The following is a 13,782-nucleotide window of genomic DNA, read 5'->3' on the forward strand; positions in this document are numbered from 1 at the left end:
ATGCAAGAGTTGAAAGGATTTTTGCTGTTTTCATTGGAGGATTCTGGGCAAGGTTGGAAGGAATTCTTCACTTAGAAAAACTTGCTTCAGTTTTGGACAGAGTTCCTGTAGACCTTTCCAAATTGGACTTAAGTGACTTTGAGGTACCTCATATATATTAAGCCTTGGAATACTTCACAGAAATTGGTGATTTTATAGCTCCTCTCATCCAATGAGCTATTATTAAATTACCATTCTGGATCCCTTTGTTGACAGCTCCACTTCTTAAAATAGAGATCAGCTGTATTCCTGGACACTGGCATCAAAAACCAGAATCTGAAATTCTAGTTTCCAAATGGTTGCTTGTTTCTAACTACTATTTTCTACTTTCTAAGTTCTCTGATTTATTTTAGAAGATATAGATATTTATTCTCTAAATATCTTTTGTGCTCTGTACCTGTACATAATGAGTCCTGTTTTCATTTGCTCCTTGGTTGCTAAATGGTGTCTGAGGGTACTCTAAATGTAAATATTTATTGATCTTCTCTCCCCTACCCTACTCCCCAGCTATTCTATTATTTTAGAGAATAGTCTACCAATTGCCTGCAGCAGTACTTGCCAGGCTGCCTACATTTTTAAAGCAGAATGTAGAAAAGAGTTGAGGGTCTCATTCAGTATGTCAATTTTAACTTAATCTGTTTATTTTCAGTAGGGTGCCTTCCCGACCCTAGTCCTCCCTGTGTTTGAAATGTCCATGGTGCAGTTTCTCCACCAAATCCTATTTATGAACTGGAGATTGCCTGGGGATATGACTACTTCTGATACATATTTTCAAACAAACATCTTGTTTTCAGCCCTTTGCTTCTCTTTCTTTATCAGGGGAATGAGTTACCACTGTCTCCCAAGCTTTTCTAGTGTGCTGTGTTATGAAAGGCCTCATTTCTTGTTTGCATGTCTCCCAAACTCTATCATGTACGCTTGGCTTTCAGACTTTTTAGATCTTCTCTTCTGTCTGTATTTCATCTTCCAAGCTCTGCTTATTTTTGTTTCCAGTTTATTTTTGTTTATTTTTAGGTTGAGTTAGTGGTTGAATTGCATCAGCCCAAATTTCTATTGTTGAAGTCCTAACTCAGTACCTCAGAATGTGATCTTATTTGAAGATAGGGTCTTTACAGAGGTAAGCAAGTTAAAATGAGGTAATTATGTGAGCCCTAATGCAATATGACTAAGTATCTTCCTGAAAAGAAGAAATCTGGACACAGAGGCAAACGTGTGTACAGGGGATACAATGTGAAGGGACGTAGGGAAAAGACAGTAAGTAGTCTACAAGCCAAGGAAAGAAGCATGGGACAGGCCCTTTGCTCACAGTCCGCAAAAGGAACTATTCTTTCCACAGCTTGATTTTGAATTTGTGGTCTCCAGAACTCTGAGGCAATAAACTTCTGCTATTTTAGCCCCTAGTCTGTGGCACTTTATGGCAACCCTACTTCCCAAACTAACAAAATGACTTAAGTTATTTTCCACCTTTATAATAGCATTTTAGAAAAGGGCAGAGAACACCTGTATTTAACAAGAAGTGCTGAGAGGCATTTCACATGTATTTTACTTAATGTAGGTGCCAGTTCATAAAAGATAACATTTCTGTAAAAGACAGTGTGAATCTGAATTCAGGTGTGCTTGATTCAAACCTTAGGCTCTTGGTCACTAACCTAAACCTCTCTGAGCTCAGTTTCCTTATCACTGAGAGTTATAACATGGATCCTGTTTATGAATTTTAAAGGGGCAAAATACGTGTCAGTGAAAGTGCTTGCTTATTGTCAGCTAAATCAGTGATAATTATATGTGTTGCTATTTAATATAGGAGAAAAGAAAGAAGGGCAGGTATTGAGCTTTTACTATATGCTTTACTTACATAGCCCAATTCGATTCTCAAAATAGCCCTACTGAGGATCATTTAATCATTATCATTTTAAGAACTCAAGCTCAGAAAATTGAATAATTTGTCTTAGATTATAATATAACTTCAGATAATGGGGGAGATGGGGTCCTAAGGAAAATTTGAAAGCCACCTTCATCATACTCTTTCAGTTTAATGCCCTGCAAGAAGAGACCCAAGTCACGTGGACAGAAAGTGAACCAGAGCCAGAGACACTCCAGAGACAGGGGGTGGGGGGGTCCTCCTAATCTTAAAGTACCTTCAGGACTCCTTTCTGGGTTCGTGATGATTTCACTGATCTGATGAGATTTAGACTTAGGCACTTTGATATGTAATGTGTGACCCATGAATTCCTAACCTCAGCATCACCTGGAAGCAAAGTCTCTGATGTCTCCCCAGACTTCCTGAGTCATAATCTGCTTTTTAACAATATTCTCAGGGGATTAATGCACACACTAAAGCTGAAGAAACACTAGAGTGAGGTGTCTAGAGGTCTGAATCAACATCAGCTGAACCCTGTTCTGCAGGACACTGATCTCTTTCCTTTTGCTCATTGTTAGTTCTCAGTGGTTTCCTCTTTTCAGTAGATCTGTCCCTGGCATTTTTCATTCATTATCTTATTCTCTTTTTTACCCAATTCCCTCAGTGACCTACTCCTATCTGTGCATTGCTGCTCTTGAAAAAGTCCTTTACGTGAGTACCCTCTGGGCTGCAGGCCTTTCTAGTCTCTCTTCTTGCTTCATATTCTGTTTCTCTGAGTGCTAACTGTCATGAATAATTGAGGATCTCCCTTTCAGTTAACCACTTACTGTGTATCTGAAAGTTCCCATTTCCTCAAACTCAGCAGTTAACTCTTCTTCATTAATGAAACTCCTCCCAGGGGAGAAATAACCCGGGGTTCTTCGCTTTGAGGAAAATTTGAAACAATTATTTACAAACTCGAACAAAGCTCAATATCCCTATGTAAGTTCTCATGCCTTTCTGTCTAGTTCAGGGTGTGGAATATAGTACCTGTACCTTCAGTGTTTCTATAATTAATTATTGTTCCAAGTAGTTGAGCATTTATTGAATTTTTTTTACTGGACGGTGAGATGGGATGCGCCTTAATTTATTTTTTACTTCCTAGTGAATGTTTTTGCATTGCATAAGTGAAAGGCCTTTATATATCTATCCTTTCTGAGTGTCTTGAAACTCTATGCCATATGCCACTATATGTCCTCTATGCCATACAGAATCACTTTCCATAGGCTTATGATAGGTAGTTTTATGGAATGGTGGAGGTAAATTGAATGTGTTTTAGGGGCCCACTCTTCTTCATATTGAAGGTAGTTCCATCCTGACAAGGGAAGTTCTGTTTAGTGTAGGTTCTGATTTGTATGTATTGTCTGGGAAAGTGACATGTACTCAGAATAAACCTTACAATCTTCTGATGTTTAAAAGCCTTCACATTATTTTTTTCTAAAGAATAAAAAAGACAATGATTGGGTTAGGAAAAAAATGAATGAACATACAAAAGGTCTTCAGGGATAGTAGAAGACCCATCTTATAAAATATTATTTAGTGCTTTATCATGGTCTTCAGCCTGCCTCCAAAAGCAGTACTTTACTTTTTTTATTTTTTAAAGCATTAAAAATTTTTATTTGTTTTTTTAAGAAAGGGGAAGGGAGGGAGAAAGAAAGGGAGAGAAACATCAATGTGTGGTTGCCTCTCACATGTCCCCAACTGGGGACCTGGCCTGCAACCCAGGCATGTGCCCTGACTGGGAATTGAACCAGCGACCCTTTGGTTTGCAGGCTGGCACTCAATCCACTGAGCCACACCAGCCAGGGCAGCAGTACTTTATTAATGGCATTAAAACCATATGGTGTTTAAATTTCCCCCTTGTACAACCTTTCCAAGTTCAGTTCCTGTGTCTTGTATACAGTGGATTGAAAATTCTGTAAGAAAAGACCTGGAACCCACAGAACAAAGTTGAAGATTTATGAGGCTTTGTAATCCTTTGAGAAAAAGGATCAGGTATTTGTGAAACAGCTTAAAGTTTTACTTTTCTGCTCTTCTCCAAAGTTTGTTTTAGAAAATTGCATTTTGAAAATTCAGCTCAAAAACAAAATCCTTTCTCTTTGAAATTGTATATTGAAACCTGGCACAGTCTCATCAAATACCAGAGGCAGGAACAGAAAGAAGAAGAGGTTGGATATGGCAGAAATAGAGTCCATACAAAGAAGTTCTGGTCTTAGGGTCTTGGTTGGGAGATTTGATTCCCTGGACCTGTCTTTAAATAAAATTTTGAGCTCCTAAAATCTATAAGGTTATAACATATCCATCATCATATTCTTCCCTTTTTGATCTTTCTTAGATCTTTTCTGCCTACTACTTGCATTCTCTGTTCCCTGTCTATTGATTCTAGAACTCATTTTCTCCTTCTTCATCATCACTTTCCCCGCTTTGGGATGGCTTGACTTCACCCAGAATCAAAATAAGAGAATCAGTTTTAACTTTGTGCAAAACATAGCCAGATTTTTTTCCAGGCTAAAATTTCACATTTCCTACCAAGAGTATAACTCTTCTGAGAAAGACTCTGACACTTTGCTACTGGAGGAATTATGCAATTTTGTGAATTTGCCACAGGCAAACAGCAAAGCTTACTGTTTCTGCAGAGCCTAAGCATCTCTGTTTTTTTTTTTTCCTACAGTCAAAAACCAATGTTCACAATACTTTTCTGTTTAAAAAGAAGCCTGCATTTTTTTGTCACTAAGGAGTTGCAATTTTTTCTTAAACAGCAAAACTTCTGGAAGATCTTTTTGAAATGTCCCTATCCTTTCTCTCTGATGTGCATGGCAACAGGCAGAGTAGACTTCCTTCTACTTTTCCTGAGCACCTACTCACTGCGAGACAAGGGTCTCAGTGGACATTATGTCTCAAACTCCCCCATGCCGGTTACCGATTCTGCTTGGAAGAATTGTTCTGTGTTTTCCTGAATTCTCTTTCTAGCCTGGTAGTCCTGAAATTTTTAAAAAATCTTTTTTAAGAATTGTGAAAAATGCTGTAAATGATCTGACAACTTTAGAGCCAGCTAAAGTATAGTCAGACCTTGGAGGTGGTTGCTCTTTAACGCTGGTGTTTGTGACAGTCTTAGGGTACCTTGGAACACCCAGCAAGAGGTCACGCCATGGATTATTGCTGGGTCCTAAAAGGTGCCACGTGCCCTTTGAAAAATCTCTTTCCAGACACACTCATCACAAGCTCCAAAACATTTGTTAGACATGGCTTTTACTTGAAGTTTTGGTTTCGCTTTATATTAAACAGCATAACCTGCTTTCCTACCCCCAGCAAATATTTTTCTGCTTAATCTTTCCTTCATTCCAATTTGAAATAAGGTTTACAATGCAAAAACCATGGGAAGAGGTACTATAAAATAGGAGTAATTAAATTAATGAAGAGCTATTATTTATTGGGATCACCCTGTGTAAGGCTGTTTTCCAGTCATCCCTTTAATCCTCATAACAGCTCTCTGCAATGAGTATGATTACCAATCATCCCATTTCAGATAAGTAAACTGAGGCCTAGAAGTGGTTAAGTAACTTGCTCCAAACCACACATGGAGGCACAGCTGGGGTTCAGATACAAGCCTTCTGGTGTTCATTGTAATACTAGTGCTTCTGAATGATGACTGTACTTTCACTGTAATGCAAATGAGTTATAAATATTTTGAAATCTAATTTTGAAGAGATTTTGAGTAGGGAAGAAGCCAAAAGAATGAGGCAACTACATTACCAAAGGGAGGGAGAGGCATAATCAAGAGGAAAAGGTCCAGGAACGAACGGTTGTCTGGTCGGCATTGTTCACTAGAATGACCCTGGGCATAAGACCAAGTGTTGTTTCTTACATGTTAAGAACAATTGCCAATTATCCAGGTGAACAGACAAATGGCATAGCAAACTCAATAGAAATGATTAGTACCCACATTTATTCCCTTTTCTAGGATTCTTCACTCATATGTCCTGTCTTCTAGAAGGATCAAAAATGACAAAAATGCCTTTCTGGTAAGAAATTGTCTATCATGACAGCGCAATGTCCAAATGGCAAGACAAAAGAAATGTCAGATCTGCCACTGATTTGAAAACTCATTCATTGTGCCAATTAACAGAAATTCTCATAACTGATGTTGAAAATTATTTGTAGTTGAATTATAACTCATTGATGGGAGAATTGTTAAAGCATTTTAGTGTTTTGTATTTATGCATAGGGTGGGATCCAGCAGTGGTTCTGTTTGGTTTCCATCCTGGGATGGAGTAGGTTCATCTCATCCTTCATCTTGCACCTTCGGCATTTACCTCTAAGGTAGTTCTTTCTGCATTTTCCACCTCACACCCAACGTTTGCAAGTTTCCTACCTCTGAGCAGTACTGCTCTCATTAAAGCTACTATTTGACAACGCAGTTCTCTGTTGATATTCTTGGAAGCTGTTTGAACAATGTTTGTGCAGCTGTACCCTGTGTTTCCCAATCAAGACAGGCTGGGGAATATGTTAATGAGCTTTCCACACAAATCCAGAGAACATGCCCAGGTAAAAATCATGTGGCTCGAACTTCTGTTTTCACTTCTTTCTGACATAGGTTCTTTAACCGGGCGAAACTGTCAATTTTGGTACTGTCAATGTCAGCAATAAACTTTCCTTGCTTTTTGGATTTTATTTTGAAGTATTTGCCAGAGGCAATTAAGGCAGAGCTTTGTTTTGGAAACACTGCAGAGTTCTGGCCAAATTTTGCAGGATGAGAGTGCCAGGCACAGAGTCACCAACCAAATTTACTTCTAATGAAAAATAACAACTAGGCATACAAAATGCTCTTGAGAGGGGTGTCTGCCACATACCCACCAGGCGAAATGTAGCAGAGCTCACGCGGCAGCCTGGAGGGGCTTCAGGTCTCACTGCACCTGTGTGTTTACTGAAACAGGGGAAGAATAGAGACACTGTGGCTAAGGGTGAGCACTAGGTCAGGGGATGGGAGAGCGTGACTGAGGGACACTGGAGCAGGAGGTAGAAAGTCACTAACCACTGAGGTTTTAGAGGACTAACTTGAGAACTAACTGTGAGAGGCATCAGCCTGAAGAAAACGGAAATATCAGCTTCACTGCTGGTGATGGAGGGGAGAGGGTGAGGCTCCTCCCACAGAAGGACATGAGGCCAAGTTGTAATAGCAACTCCAAAGCTGTTTAGGATGTATAGTCAAACCTCAGTTCTTGAATATCTCTCATCTTGAACAATTCAGTTCTTGACACAAAAATGCCTTGGTTGTAGAACAAAACGTCAGTTCTCCACCCAACAACCCTTTTATGCTGAAACCTTATCATCAGTCACACATCTCTCAAGCTACAAGGGAGAGAAAGCACAAGTATCAGTATGATTTGGTTTTTGACAGCTTGCTTTTCTAACAGGCTTCTACAATGAGTTAAGTTTGAGAACCAAGGTTACACTAATGACATCTTTTTTAAAAAATATTTTTTTAATTTATTTTTTAGAGAGGGAAGGGAGGGAGAAAGAGAGAGAGAGAGAAACATCAATGTGCGGTTGCTGGGGGTCATGGCCTGCAACCCAGGCATGTGCCCTGACTGGGAATCGAACCTGCAACACTTTGGTTCGAAGCCTGTGCTCAATTCACTGAGCTACACCAGCCAGGGCACACACTAATGACATCTTTTAAAACTCTACCATAAAGCCAAAACCATTTAGTATGGCACAGCCCACAAGAGTCTTTAAAACACTTTGTGTGCCTGCCCATCTCCAATCCTTTCGTGTTCCTCCGGTCTCCTCTTGTCCCCCCGACATGAGCCCTGTGTTCCAGGCACGCTGAACGGCGTCCTCTGCTTGGAAGGCCCTTTGCATCTCCCATTTTTTCAAATACTTCCTCTCAGTGTAAACACCTCCCTTGTTCTTGGTAGCATTTCTTTTTTTTTTTTTTATTTATTTATTTAATTTATTTATTTTTATTTTTTTTTTCTTTTTTTTATTTCAATCATTGTTCAAATACAGTTTTCTCCCCCCTACTCCCGTTCCAGCCCCTCCACCCAACCCTCCCCCCTTCCCCCCATTACCCCCCACCCTTAGTTTTTGTCCATGTGTCCTCCAAATTTGTTCCTGTAATCCCTACCCCTTCCCCCCTGAAATTCCCTCTTCTCTCCCCTCTGGCCACTGTCAGACTATCCCCTATTTCAGTGTCTTTGGTTATATTTTGCTAGTTTTTTGTTTTGTTTTGTTTTGTAGCATTTCAATATTAAACTTAATTGTCTTTTCCTCTGGAGAAACTTCCCTGATCTTCATTGACTAATCCTTTGGGTTCTCGTAGTTCCTGTGGTAGGTGCTGCTAGTTGTCTACCTGGTTGAACTTCTCCACTTCTTTCTCATTTATTAGAACTCATCATGGCAAAACTAAAACCCCTATCTTCCCATACTACCTTGCCGATGGGTGACTGATATATATCTGGGAACTGAAATGTAGAAGTTTCTAGACAGAGCTTTTGAAGAATTTTTATTTTTTATAAATGGAAGTATAGACAACATACAATATTATATTAGTTTCAGGTGTACAACATAGTGGTTCTACATTTATATGCCTTATGGCATAATTACCACAATAAGTCTAGTGACTATTTGTTACCAAATATCATCTGTGCTGTACTTCACATCCTCCTGACTTTTTTATTTTTTAACTGGAAGTCAGTACCTGTTATTCCCCTTCAGCTTTTCCATTTACACCCCACCCCCACAACCCTCCTCCTCTCTGGTAACCATTAGTTTGTTCTCTGTATCTATGATTCTGCTTTGTTTTGTTTCCCAGATTCCACCTATAAGTCAAATTATACGGTGTTTGTCTTCTGTCTCACTGGACAGACACCATTTCCTCTCAGGACATAGTCACGATGGGCATGTTTGTGGGATTAGTAAGAAGATCCATTTTCAGTGAGCCTCTTAGTAGGTCATTGTTTTCTTTCAAGTTCAAACTCAGGGAGGGCACATTGAGCAATTGCAGCCCCCAGAGCCACAGGTAGGTCTCCATGGTGAGCACCCACACAGAGGGATTTCAGGTAAGAGGCATAGCCCCCTTACTGCACAGGCATTTTCTTACTAACTACTCAGTCACCAACAATTGCACGTTGAGGACACTCATAAGCAAAGACTTGGATGTAGTAAAAGAGGTCCCAACACAAGAAATTAGCATCTGAACAAAGATCAGAGCTCACTTGGGACAAGAATAATGAGAAACACACAAGTTGTATCAATATAGAGACAATTACTCTGGCGATGGTCCCTGAATACTGATGAGTTACGATCTGATGTTTGAATCTATTTTCAAGCTTTTTAGGTCACTGTATATGAAGTGCCTATAATTAGCCTTATATTTCTCATTGCAGAATGAGAGATTGTCATTCTCAAGAAAGCCTTCAGTTATATTTTAAAAATTACTCTAGGTTCTCTGTAGATATCTGGACCAGGTAGCTCCTGCATGATAATTAGCATCAACATACAAGTGCCTAGAGCGGGTCAGGTGAAGAGGCCATTGTGTGTAAATCAACAAAGCCCAGTTCTTCTACATATATGCTACAAACTAATAAAAACATTATTGAGATTTGTTTATTTTCGTGTAATCATTACTCTTGGTGAGCAGGACCACAACACCTTATAACGCATAATAGCTCTGAAAATATGTAGTATTCCTGAATAAAATTGTTGGATGACTTCCTATTTGTAGAAGTACTTGAAGCGTGATTCATTGCTTTATTCAGAACTAGAATTTTATTTTCCCCAATGGGGTGCAAAAAATCTAAGAGACAGTGATCAATGGCAATCTTTTCTGCCGTGCTTTGCTTGTCATTTCCCCATGGCTGTCTGTGATGGATCACATTTTAAAGGTTATGATATTAACGAGCTGGAGCAAGGAAAAACTGAGTCACACGTGTTTGTGTGTACGTTCAGATGGACAATCATCCTTTCTTATACACAGTATTACTAAAGATCGTATAGTGTAGTTCTGATGACAGAGTGATTGATTTTATCTTTCTGCCAAGGAAATAACCATCATCCTTGAAGTTTAGAAGGATATCTGATGGTTACAAGTTTAGAGCTGAAAAATTGCATGCTTATGTTGGAGTGCATTAAACAGTTATTTATTTTTACACAGTTATGCAAATAATGAAATGGGCTTTCCTGGTTAGTTCCACTGTGTTTTAGAGGAAATAATAGAGCATTTAGACCCATCCCTGCCAGAGTGCTGTTGGTTCATTCTTTCAAGAGATGTGGCAGACCCAGCAGTCCAATTGCATGTGCCCTGCAATACCTGCCTGTGCTTCTCTTTCCAGCTCCCACCCATCTGGCAGAGGTCCCCAGGCCCCAGTGCTGCTGCTATGGAGCTCTCTTGGGACTCAGGCGCTCTGCTCTCAAGTGCATCCAGCTTTGTTACATTTCTCTTTAGGCAAAACTTTTGAACTACCTCCCCCTTTTGCAAATGCCTCCTTTATTTTTATCCCTGCCCCTTCAGGGTGGCTTACGATGTCTTAATTAATGTTTTTATCTAGTCACTATTGTGACTGTTTTCTAGGACAATGGTAAGAGGGGAACTTTATAAATAAAGTGATTATTCCCTCAAAATCAAACCAGGCAGGATTTAGCCTCCCTTGTGTGGGTCTGTTGCTCCCTTTGATGCACTCCCCTCCCCCAGCAGCTGAAATCTGCATCCTCAACGTCTCCTTGCAAGTGTGTAGGAGGGGTCGAGAATCACATAACCTGTTTACTTGAGCTGGTTGACATTGTCGGGATGCTGGTGGGTGGCATCACAGCTGCTGTTTGGAAGCTGCCTCAGCAGGGAAGCAACCTCACAAAAGGGTAAGAAACAAACTGTACCAAAGTGGGAGAAAAATGAAACAACTGAAAGAACTATTCAGCGCCAGACACAACCACAGAACCTGGACTGTGTCACTGACAAGCCACCTCATTTTGAGAGTGTCTGGGGATAGTATGGCCTCATGATTTTCTTTAATTTCTGCCACAGCAAGCTTTCAAATGGTACCAGATAAAGTGGATGCAGGCAGAACAGATTTACGGCTTCTCTGCTCCCTGACAAACGTACTTAGTGTCTTGTGCCTCCCATGCACCGCGATAAATGCTCCAAGCCTGACAGGGCTCTGGGGCTGCAAATATTGAATGTGGAAGCTGCACTTTGAGAGATCGTCGTATTTACTTTGCTTTATTTTAGAGCCGTGAAAATAATCTCAGCATCAGCAATTACCACTTAGAGGAGGCAGGAGGATTACGTCATTGAATGTTTGCTACATAATTGACTTTGTTTTTAATTACAAAGATGGGTCATGTGGCAGGGAAGTAACTGTCACTGTAGTGCCCCCTTCACTGAGTTCTGCCATTTTTGGCAAACACTACGTCCAGTACAAAAGCTCTGGCTGGGTTATTAATCATGTTTGTCGAGCAAGCTACAATAATCTGCTGCCTGGATACAAAGCCAAGTGTGGAGTTGCCGGCAGGATGTGATGATAAAACACTTGATACCTCTCACTCTCAGACTTTGCTCCTGCTAGGGATTAATTTTTTTCAACTCTACTTAATTAAAGGGTATAAAAATAAAAGGAAATGATTTCAATGATGTCTCATGCTCTCAGCCATCATGTTCTTGGTTACAAAGAAATAGACAACATGAAAGCTGACAGTGATGTTCGAATGTAGGGCACATGGGCTGTGGGCTGTTACAGACAAGGAAATGGAGACTAGGGTGTTCACATCCAGCATTTTCCCTGTACTTTCTACATCCTTTTCCAGGGGGCTCCTGCTGTTCCACCAAGCTCTGCTAATTGAGGTGGAAGAGAAGAGTTACCACTCACTCATAGACTGTTAGAGATGGCCCTCAAAGTCAATCCAAGTTCTTACCAGGCCTTTTCTCTGGGAAAGGTCTGTCATCTGATTAGTTACTATAAATTCCATGGAATCAAAGATTGAATAAGGATCATCAATTAAGTTACTTCAAGAACTGAATTTTTTTTTTAATCCTTACCCAAGGATATATTTGTTGATTTGAGAGAGAGAGAAAGAGAGAGAGAGAGATGTGGATGTGAGAGGAAAACATTGATCAGTTGCCTCTTGAAACTGATCCCCTACTTGAGATTTAACCCACAACCTAGGTATGTATCCTGATTGGGAATCAAACCCACAAACTTTTGGTGCATGAGACAACATTCCAACCAACTGAGCCATGCAGCCAGGGCAAGGACTGGGTATTTGAGAGGTCTTTCCCCTTAGCTAGAAAGGCCTTATCTCCTATGAAATTGCCTAACATGTTTCATAGCATTTAAAGGGTTGCTTCTTTCATCAGAAGTCCTCTTTCTCAAAGTATGTTCTTTGGGAGATTGATTCTGGGGGTATAAAGGGCTGAATGGTAAAGAAGTTTGGAAAATGATGAATGAAATAAGCTTCTAGAATCTTTAATGTGCTATCTAGCATTCTGAATCTCCAAAATAGAGATATGAGTATCTCATGAGACAGGGCGTATTTTGTAGGTCACATTTCAGATTAAATTGTCCTACAGAATAAGCATTGTGAAGCCTTAAAACATCTTCCCTCTTGTTCCCTATGATCCAAGAATTGTAATTCTTTCTAGAATTGAAGCTTTACTCTTTTCTCTTACCTTCATTTGTAGTTTAAATAGGTTATTTTTATCTGTAATTAAATGTCTAATAACTCATGGTCTTTGACTCATGTCATCTAGAGAATGTGACACACTGCTTTTCCGGCTGCCCAGCCTCTGAATCCCCTGACTGACTTCGGGGAATCTCCCATTACATGGCTATGAGTAAGAGGCCAGAAAAACCTCTCTTGTTCCATGTCAGAAAGGTATGGGCATTTGACCAAAGCTTAGCCATTTGGATGTTTCTACCTCGGTAGGGTGAACCTTGAATGTATAGCATATGGAGAAAGGGTGGGTCAGATTGGAACTGGGGCAGCATCTTACCATGATGATACTATAACATCCTCAGTAGTGACCTGCCGGGTCATCCTGAACCTTAATAAATACCCTTTCAGTAAGGGTATTTATTAAGATTCACACATTTTCAATAAATACCCTTTTTTTTTATTCAGACAACAGAGTACCTTTTGTCACATAAAAGCAAAAACTGACTGGTTGAGAACTCACACTAGCTATAAGTATTTGACATCTTTGTTCTAGACAAATACAGTAGAAAAAAGTACCATTTGGCTTTAATGCCCTGACTTTTTTTTAACGGAGAATAAGTCAATTGAACCCTCTTAGCCAGAGTATATGTGAAGACTGTGTCATGTTTACTGCTTATTCATTTTTCCCCCGAGTCTTGAATCTCAACTAGAAAAAGCCAATAACTCTAGCACAAAATCCTCCTATTCTCAATTTAGCAAAATATCTACAAATTAGGAAAAGAAAAGACTATATACAATGTATAGATTAATGTGTGTGCCTAAGGTTGGTTTATGTTCTGGACAGAGGCAACAGAGCAGAGTGTTCTGAGCCAGAAGACCTGGATTCCGGGCCTGGCTCTCTCGCCATCTCAGCCAGGTTACTTCTCCGGGTAAAGAAAGGAAAAAGAACTTGGCAATGAGCTCGTTACTTCAGCAATGTTGGAATTTTTTATAGCCAAATAAAAGTTCACTGGTATTGTGGATTTTTAGGCAGACTAAAGCTCAACTTCTTGAAAATGAAATAAAATGTGTAAACTAAATTAAAAATTAAAGATGATACAGAGTTTCATTACTAAAAGGAGAGGTAGATCATGTGAGTGTTTTGCAAATTGAATTCTGCTGAGCCCTGAGGCTCTGGGGTGACATCTCAGGGGCAG

This window comes from Phyllostomus discolor, chromosome 1 (assembly GCF_004126475.2).
Source record: "Phyllostomus discolor isolate MPI-MPIP mPhyDis1 chromosome 1, mPhyDis1.pri.v3, whole genome shotgun sequence".
Taxonomy (NCBI): Eukaryota; Metazoa; Chordata; class Mammalia; order Chiroptera; family Phyllostomidae; genus Phyllostomus; species Phyllostomus discolor.